Source organism: Octopus bimaculoides, chromosome 16 (assembly GCF_001194135.2).
Source record: "Octopus bimaculoides isolate UCB-OBI-ISO-001 chromosome 16, ASM119413v2, whole genome shotgun sequence".
Classification (NCBI taxonomy): Eukaryota; Metazoa; Mollusca; class Cephalopoda; order Octopoda; family Octopodidae; genus Octopus; species Octopus bimaculoides.
In genome coordinates, this window is record NC_068996.1 from 24,453,545 (window position 1) to 24,460,971 (window position 7,427).

General features: G+C 38.7%; 1 long non-coding RNA gene across 4 annotated transcripts in view; it reads right to left on the bottom strand.

Moving 5' to 3' along the window:
- LOC128249582 (uncharacterized) overlaps window positions 1-7,427 on the bottom strand; it is an 18,963-nt gene that overhangs the window by 3,705 nt on the left and 7,831 nt on the right. For all 4 annotated transcript variants that reach the window (XR_008265683.1, XR_008265682.1, XR_008265681.1 and 1 more), the window contains exon 3: window positions 4,622-4,734. This is a non-coding gene — a long non-coding RNA (uncharacterized LOC128249582). The remainder of the gene's footprint in view (window positions 1-4,621; window positions 4,735-7,427) is intronic.

Here is a 7,427-nt window from a genome sequence, read left to right on the forward strand (position 1 = left end):
ATGATGATGATGATGGTGGTGGTGGTGGTGGTGGTGGTGGTGGTGGTGGTGGTGGTTTTGGTGGTGATGATATAGCTAATGTATATATATATTGGTTTTGTACCAACTAGGATTTGAATTAAAGATCGTCTACACCCATATATTTTTTCCTTTCCTTATATTTTATTTATTGATTTTGCAAATTCTGAATATATATTTATATATGTTCTTTGCTTGGATTATACCGGTGGACTTGGATGTTTGACATCCCTTTGAAGGATGTGTGTGAGCGCGTGTGTGTGTGTGTGTGTGTGTGTGTGTGTATAGCAAAACACGGGACGAAGTATTGAGGGTTGATCTCAAAACCTTGACCATACAAAGGAGATGACAAAGGACTGAGATATCTGGTGCCTTGCTGTACTCAAGAAAGCCCGTCCACCACAAAACTGATATCATAAAACCACCTGGGTAATACTTGTACATGAGAGACTCTACCCACTCCTTCGTCTATCCTCTCCAACCTGTCAATCTCCCCCACCCACCCTCTATTTCATCCCCTAACACTCACTTCTTCTCTATCACCAGAGAGCAGAATAGGCATATAGTACATTCTACCCCACCACCACCCAGCTTTCTCAGTTATCTTTCTTCCTTCACTCCAGATCACATCCCTTTCCTATTACCTTCCTCTGCCTACTGTCTCCACCAGTCACTACCTTTCTGTGCCTTCTTTCCTCAATGCTGTCTCCATCATTAAAACTTCGCTTACCTGCTATCACCCTCAATGCACACACATATTTTCCACAATTCCTATTCCTGAGGTCCTCCTATATTTCTCACCATCATTTACTACAGGCACAGTCCTACTCACTCACCCAGTCTAAACATATATAACACCTCATCTATTCCCACCACCCCCAATGTCCCTTGAAGGCATGTCCTAATACACCTTTGCCATCATCTCTCTCACTATCACTCTTTTTATATCACTCTTTCTTCACTTCCAACTGGAGTATCCTTGTATCTACTCTACAGCAAAACACCTATCTCTCTCCATTTATAACCTTAAATCTCTCAACTGGCACAAAGCCACACACACTCAATGCTACTCCCCCTACTCCTAGGTGAGGGGTTTGACAGTGCTGGTGCCATGGAAAAAACACCCAGTACACTCTATAAAGTGGTTGGCATTAGGAAGGGTGTCTAGCTGTAGAAGCCATGCCAAAAAGACCATTTTCGGGGTTTTTCTCTTCTGTATGTTCTATTCACTTCAAATGCTCAACACCCTTTTTTTAATGCAGCTGTCATCATCCATACACATCACATGCATGCAAACTACATCTGATCCCTTTCATACACATCTTTTCTCACATTGCATAATACATGCACATCATCATTACTCATCCAGAAGGACATGCTTCCTTCATTTTGCTCTAGCCTTTGCAAATCCCCTGCATTCAGGACCTAAGTCTCTTTTAAAGGGCGGGGTCTATGATTCATGCTGTCCATAAGAAACCCACAACCAAAAAACACAATGGAACCTGGTGCAGCTACTGGCCTTGCCAGCTCCTCTCAAGCCATCCAACCCCTACCACCATTAAAAACAGCATTAAATGATGATGATGATGATGATGATGTTGTCAGTGGTGTTGGTGGCTGTGGAGTGTATGTGTGTGTGCATATATATATATATATATATCATCATCATCATCATCATCATCGTTTAACGTCTGCTTTCCATGCTAGCATGGGTTGGACGACTTGACTGAGGACTGGTGAAACCGGATGGCAACACCAGGCTCCAATCTAAATTTGGCAGAGTTTCTACAGCTGGATGCCCTTCCTAACGCCAACCACTCAGAGAGTGTAGTAGGGGCTTTTACGTGTCACCTGCACGAAGGCCAGTCAGGCGATACTGGCAACGGCCATGCTCGAAATGGTGTCTTTTATGTGCCACCCGCACAAGCCAGTCCAGGGGCACTGGCAACGATCTCGCTCGAAAATCCTACGGAAGCCAGTCAGGCGGTACTGGCAACGGCCACGCTCAAAATGGTGCATCTTATGTGCCACCCGCACAAGAGCCAGTCCAGGGGCACTGGCAACGATCTTACTTGGCTTATATATATATATATATATATATATATATACCTGTTGGGTCAAGCGAAAGCGAAATCGTGATGGCACCTGTGCCAGTGGCACTTGTGCATGGAGCTTCTTTCAGTTTCCATCTACTAGATCCACTCACAAGGCTTTGGTTGGCCCGAGGCTATAGTAGAAGACACTTGCCCAAGGTGCCACGCAGTGGCACTGAATCCAGAACCATGTGGTGGTTGGTAAGCAAGCTGCTTACCACACTACCATGCCTTGCCTGACTGGCCTTCGTGCCAGTGGCACGTAAAAGCACCCACTATACTCTTGGAGTGGTTGGCGTTAGGAAGGGCATCCAGTTGTAGAAACTCGGCCAGATCAGATTGGAGCCTGGTGCAGCCATCTGGTTCGCCAGTCCTCAGTCAAATCGACCAGGTTTTAAGAAGGTGGGACAAGAGTGATAGATGGATAGACACATGGTATAAAGGTGTCACATGTATAAGAGATGAATGTAAAGAATGGTGAACAGGGATAGGAGTGGTTGATGATAAATTTGAGTTGAAGGGAATGTTAAGTATGATTAATAGATGATAGCTCAGAGGAGAGGAAGTGGTGACTGGCAGTACAGATATGGTGATAGGATAGGGTTTGTAGTAACAGCTTCTGATTTCATCACTGCAGCAGTAAAATAATATAATAGTGAGTAGAATGATGAAGGGTTGAGTGATAGGGAGATTAGGGGTAGTTTTAAAGGTTGTTAAGGTGAAGGAAGAGAGTGAAAGATGGATGTAAACAAAGGTATGGGTGTTTTTTACATGCCACCTACACAGATGCCATTTACATGTCACTGGCAACAGCCATAACTACAATTTCATGGGTGCCATTTACATGATACTGGCAATGGCCACAACTAAAGTTTCACTTGTGTTCACGAGTCTTTTCAAGCACAGCATATCGCCAACGTTTTGGTCACTTGTCAATACTCCTGTGAGACCTAACATTCGGTGATCATACTTCTGGCTACAGCTACAATTACAATTTCATGGTTGCCATTTACATGACACCAGCAACAGCCATGACTACGATTTCATTTGGCTTCACCAAAGGCCTCAGTCACTAAGGATCTCCACCATTAGAGATCGGCATGTCTTTACACAGCTGTTCTCATCTATACACATCAATTCTTGACAGCACATTGTGTCCAACATCTCAGGTGGAATATTTCACAGGTGTTTTAGTGAGATGTTTTGGCTTTTTTCTTCCTTTTTGTTGAGGTTGCTACTTTTGGTCAGTTCCTTCTGCTCTGAAACCATCCAAATCATCCACATCTAACATATTTTATCCTTTCTTCAATGCCAAATGAAGTACTTTATCCAAAGGTTGTAGCATAGACATGAAATTGATTGATATCATAGCTTAGGTTTTGTTCAAGGATTTAACCTTCCCTTTGGCCTTTAATTGTTTCCCACACTAGAAGCAATTTCATTTTCAGAAAGGTCTCTGGTGTTTTGCTCCCCATTGTCATCTATCAAGACGTTAAGATGATAGAAAACCAAAAGTTCAGGTAGAATTTTCTCCCATTTTGGTAATCCTTTTCCCTTAACCCTTCAGCATTCAAATTATTTTGTCAATTGTAATGCTTATTTATCTACATTGCTTTAAATAAATCATGTATTATCTTATAACTTCAAGATTTTGATGATATGATTGTTTATTTTTAGAATGATATTGCAGGGTATGTGTGATCAGCCAGATCTGGTTGGTTTGAATATAAAATAGATAGAATATTTAAGCTGGGTATCATCATCATCATCATCATCATCATCATCATCATCATCAACAACATCATCATCATCAGTTAACGTCCATTTTCCATGCTTGCATGGGTTAGACAGTTTGACAGGAGCTGGTAAGCCAGAGAGTTGCACCAGGCTCCAGCTGTCTGTTTTGGTTTGGTTTCTACAGCTGGATGCCCTTCCTAATGCCAACCACTCCACAGAGTATACTGGGTGTCTTTTACATGTCACTGGCACAGGTATTTTTTCCATGCCAGCAACACGAGTGCCTTTTATGTGTCACCAGCACAGGTGCCTTTTACATGCCACCGGTACAGGTACCTCTTATGTGTCATCAGCACAGACCACAAACTCAATTTCATTTAGCTTGACATGTCTTCTCAAGCACAGCAAATCGCCAGAAGTCTCTCAGTATCCAGTTTAAATGCTAAAGGGCTAAATATTATCATAAAATTGAATTTAGTCCCATCTGTCACACACAGGTACCACAGTAAAATACATCCTTTCATGTCCTGAGATCCTTGACAACAAAGTAATGAATTGAATTCTTTCATTCGATGCCAGTTGTACATTTTCCAAAAAGATCAAAATAACAAATGAGTTTCATCCAAATTTCCAATTTGTCCAACTTGAAAACCATTCAGTTTTCTTTACTTCAAAATAAATATGTGAAACGAATTTATCTTATCTTCTAAGTAACATGTAAGTTTTAATTATATCTTGTTTTTTCAATCATAGAAGAAATTCAAAGGGTTTACCATTAGCCAAATCTATTTTGTCACAAGTTTTGGAGCCATTTATTTGATTTGAGGATACTTTCCTTCCTTTTTTCTGACTAGCCTTGGAAATACTGTGAATGGCTGCAAAACAACTAGTGGAAAATTAAATTGTATTGTTTGAAGTAAGAAAAATTTGCAGAAGCTTAGACAATTAAAATTCAGCCATAGAAACTATGCCAATATGAAACATGGATGTTAAAAGATGATGCTAGTGTATGTGTGTGTGTGTACATATCATTATCCTTTAATGTTCATCATCCTTGCTGGCATGGGTTGGATGGTTTGACAAGAGTTGATAAGCCAGAGAACTGCACCAAGCTCCACTATCTGCTTTGGCATGGTTTCTATGGCTGGATGCCCCTTCTAATGTCAACCAATATATAGATAGATAGAGAGAGAGAGAGAGAGAGAGAGAGAGAGAGAGAGAGAGAGAGAGAGAGAGAGAGAGAGAGAGAGAGAGAGAGAGAGAGGTAAATAGATAGATAGAGAGAGAGAGAGAGAGGTAAATAGATAGATAGATAGATAGATAGATAGATAGATAGATAGATAGATAGATAGATAGATAGATAGATAGACAGACAGATAGATAGTTAGATAGGTAGGTAGGTAGACAATTCCAATGACACATATAAAGTGCTTGGCATTTGAAAGGATATCTAGTCATAGCCACCATGCCAAATAGACACCAGAGCAAGGTGCAGTCCTCAGACCTGTTTGATTTTCTCAAAATCATCCAATCCAGGCCACCATGGAACATGGACATTATAAGATAATGATGATGATGATGATGATGATGATGATCCCTTATCATCATTACATAAAAGACAATAGAAACCTAGAACTAGACCAAGACCTATATCAGACAAAGGTAAAAAAAAAAAACCCTCATTTAAACAAACTATGTCAGCAACAGTGGGATAAACATCCAAATACTGAAAAACATAGAATTACACAAAAAAAATATGAATCAGCTTATGGCTGAGACTGAACCAAAGAGTTTTACCAATAAGCTTATATGGCACCACTTTTATCATAACACCACTTCTTCTAAACCAGTTTATAAACAATTTTATTTTCCAGTCAACGGATTACATTTTTATCGAAGGGTAGTGGTGGGTGAAGAAATATGGTTAAGTTCATTTCTTTCTTTTTATGTTTTTGCTTCATTTTTAAGATTTTTCGAATTTTTTTTTTTTTTTCTGAAAAATGTATTCAACAGAATATTTCTACAGAAATTCTAAACTTAATCAACAGAAATATTACCTTCCCACAGGTGTTTAAAATTGGCATGAGATATTGATAAAAACCAGATTTCCTCTTTGAGAATTTTCCAAAAGTAACACCCTGGGTTTTTTTTGTTGTTTGCTTCTTTTCTGTTTGTTCTTTTTTGTTTGTTTGTTTTCGGTTTGTTCTTTTTTGTTTGTTTGTTTGTTTTTTTTATTTTCACTGTTGCGAGCCATGCCACACCCACCCCTGTTAATTTTTGCTAAAAAAAATCTGAATTAAATCTGTAAAGTAATCTTGTGTTATGTCTGGAAATAAAATGTCTATCCGGCAGTAAACGAATAAATTAATAAATAAATTAACTAATTAATCACTTCTTTAATTAATTTATACATTTAATTCAGTTAATTCTCTTGGATGATGTGAAAATCTAATTTAATAGCTGACTAACTTGCTTCAGATTTGAACTCAAAAAGTGGTAATAGTGTTTGTTTAGAATCAGATAGTGAGGAACCAAAAAAAAAAAAAAATACAAAACAAGATGGAATGAAAATAATACTATCAAAGACTTTTAGAGCACCTAAATAGATGATATGATATTTAAGAACCCTGCTATTGGATTAACCAAACTTAGAGATTAGCAACAAGATGTGTTAACAGCTGAAAGGCTTAAACTGTTCAGACTACTAATTTGCTCGTCTAAGGTTCAAATCATGATATACTCATTGTGTTCTATCCTAAATTCAGTTACAATTCTTGCCTCTAGAAAACTGAATTGTAAAAGACAAGCTGGTGTGGATACATTTTCTTATTACAATGACTCTGAAGAATATATGCAGTTTCAAGTCTTGTATTTTTCTGACTACAGGACATTGATAGATTGATTGGTGGGTGTTAAGAAGGGCAAACATCCAGATTGAGGTATTAAGAAAGTTAGTTATCCAGACTGAGGTACTAACAAGGGCAGGTATCCAAACTCAGGTGCTAAGAAAGGCAGATAACCATATTGAAGTGGTATGAAGGATATATCTCTAGACTGAAGTACTAAGAAAAGCAGATACCCATGTTGGGGTACTGTGAAGAACAGATATTCAGATAGGGGTACTCAGAAGGATTTGAATTCAGAACCATAATAGAAAAGAAAAAAGATTTTTAAAAAACTCATACTTCTCAGTCAATTAGTACTGCTCCTGCAGACAGTCATATAAGTGAATATGGTAGACGGAAACTGAAAGAAACCCTTGAATTATATATACTTATATATATATATATACACACATATATACGTGTGTGTTGTAAGAAGCTTGCTTCCCAACCACATGGTTCTGGGTTCAGTCCCATGTGTGACACTTGGGCAAGTGTTGTCTACTATAACCTCAGGCTAACCAGAGCCTTGTGAGTGGATTTGATAGATAGAAACTGAAAGAAACCAGTTATATATATATATATATATATATATATATATATATCACCATCATCATCATCATCATCGTTTAACGTCCGCTTTCCATGCTAGCATGGGTTGGACGATTTGACTGAGGACTGGCAAGCCAGAAGGCTA